This window comes from Abramis brama, assembly GCF_963993115.1.
Source record: "Abramis brama genome assembly, chromosome: 4".
NCBI classification, from domain to species: domain Eukaryota; kingdom Metazoa; phylum Chordata; class Actinopteri; order Cypriniformes; family Leuciscidae; genus Abramis; species Abramis brama.
The window spans coordinates 58580424-58582923 of NC_139966.1; the positions used below are offsets into that span (position 1 = coordinate 58580424).

General features: G+C 44.6%; 1 protein-coding gene across 1 annotated transcript in view; it reads right to left on the reverse strand.

Annotated features, from left to right (window-relative positions):
• Positions 1–2500, reverse strand: part of syn3 (synapsin III) — a 56478-nt gene that overhangs the window by 2542 nt on the left and 51436 nt on the right. The window lies entirely within an intron of this gene.

Sequence of the window (2500 nt, forward strand, 5' to 3'; positions counted from 1 at the left end):
CAAGTAATGTTTTATAATACCAGAAGAATTGGTTTACAATTTGAAAACGTACATTTGTGAATATAAACTCTACATAGGAAAATAATTAGCTTTAATGAATCATTACTCAGAGAAATGTGTGTGAAGCTCATGACATCATCAGTGGAGTGTATCTAATCGGAGCGATGATGATGTCATGCGGCTGTTAATGGACTCAGGAGACTCTTATTATGTAACACAATAACTGTGATGATAACAACGTTTTACTTTACAGAACCTAGGAGTGTCTGGATAATAAAACTACATAAAATAAATTACAATTATTTTAATATTATATATATATTAATTTATGTAATTCAAATAATTACATTTTAAGGGAATGAACACTAGTTAACTGCTGGTTTAAGCGTCTGAACGCTAGTTAACTGCCGGTTTAAGCGTCTGAGCGCTAGTTAACTGCTGGTTTAAGCGTCTGAACGCTAGTTAACTGCTGGATCTGCTGGTTTAAGCGTCTGAACGCAAGTCAACTGCTGGTTTAAGCGTCTGAACGCAAGTCAACTGCTGGTTTAAGCGTCTGAACGCTAGTTAACTGCTGGATCTGCTGGTTTAAGCGTCTGAACGCAAGTCAACTGCTGGTTTAAGCGTCTGAACGCTAGTCAACTGCTGGTTTAAGCGTCTGAACGCTAGTCAACTGCTGGATCTGCTGGTTTAAGCGTCTGAACGCTAGTCAACTGCTGGATCTGCTGGTTTAAGCGTCTGAACGCTAGTTAACTGCCGGTTTAAGCGTCTGAACACTAGTCAACTGCTGGATCTGCTGGTTTAAGCGTCTGAACGCTAGTTAACTGCCGGTTTATGCATCTAAACACTAGTTAACAGCTGGTTTAAGCGTCTGAACACTAGTCAACTGCTGGATCTGCCGGTTTAAGCGTCTGAACGCTAGTTAACTGCTGGTTTAAGCGTCTGAACACTAGTCAACTGCTGGATCTGCCGGTTTAAGCGTCTGAACACTAGTCAACTGCTGGTTTAAGCGTCTGAATGCTAGTTAACTGCTGGATCTGCTGGTTTAAGCGTCTGAACGCAAGTCAACTGCTGGTTTAAGCGTCTGAATGCAAGTCAACTGCTGGTTTAAGCGTCTGAACGCTAGTTAACTGCCGGTTTAAGCATCTGAACACTAGTTAACAGCTGGATCTGCTGGTTTAAGCGTCTGAACACTAGTCAACTGCTGGATCTGCTGGTTTAAGCGTCTGAACACTAGTCAACTGCTGGATCTGCCGGTTTAAGCATCTGAACACTAGTTAACAGCTGGTTTAAGCGTCTGAACACTAGTCAACTGCTGGATCTGCCGGTTTAAGCGTCTGAACGCTAGTCAACTGCTGGATCTGCCGGTTTAAGCATCTGAACGCTAGTCAACTGCTGGATCTGCCGGTTTAAGCGTCTGAACGCTAGTCAACTGCTGGATCTGCCGGTTTAAGCGTCTGAACGCTAGTCAACTGCTGGATCTGCCGGTTTAAGCGTCTGAACGCTAGTTAACTGCCGGTTTAAGCATCTGAACACTAGTTAACAGCTGGTTTAAGCGTCTGAACACTAGTCAACTGCTGGATCTGCCGGTTTAAGCGTCTGAACGCTAGTTAACTGCCGGTTTAAGCATCTGAACACTAGTTAACAGCTGGTTTAAGCGTCTGAACACTAGTCAACTGCTGGATCTGCCGGTTTAAGCGTCTGAACACTAGTCAACTGCTGGTTTAATCGTCTGAATGCTAGTTAACTGCTGGATCTGCTGGTTTAAGCGTCTGAACGCAAGTCAACTGCTGGTTTAAGCGTCTGAACGCAAGTCAACTGCTGGTTTAAGCGTCTGAACGCTAGTTAACTGCCGGTTTAAGCATCTGAACACTAGTTAACAGCTGGTTTAAGCGTCTGAACACTAGTCAACTGCTGGATCTGCTGGTTTAAGCGTCTGAACACTAGTCAACTGCTGGATCTGCCGGTTTAAGCATCTGAACACTAGTTAACAGCTGGTTTAAGCGTCTGAACACTAGTCAACTGCTGGATCTGCCGGTTTAAGCGTCTGAACGCTAGTCAACTGCTGGATCTGCCGGTTTAAGCATCTGAACGCTAGTCAACTGCTGGATCTGCCGGTTTAAGCATCTGAACGCTAGTCAACTGCTGGATCTGCCGGTTTAACACTAGTCAACTGCTGGATCTGCCGGTTTAAGCATCTGAACGCTAGTTAACAGCTGGTTTAAGCGTCTGAACACTAGTCAACTGCTGGATCTGCCGGTTTAAGCGTCTGAACGCTAGTTAACTGCCGGTTTAAGCATCTGAACACTAGTCAACTGCTGGATCTGCCGGTTTAAGCGTCTGAACACTAGTCAACTGCTGGTTTAATCGTCTGAATGCTAGTTAACTGCTGGATCTGCTGGTTTAAGCGTCTGAACGCAAGTCAACTGCTGGTTTAAGCGTCTGAACGCAAGTCAACTGCTGGTTTAAGCGTCTGAACGCTAGTTAACTGCCGGTTTAAGCA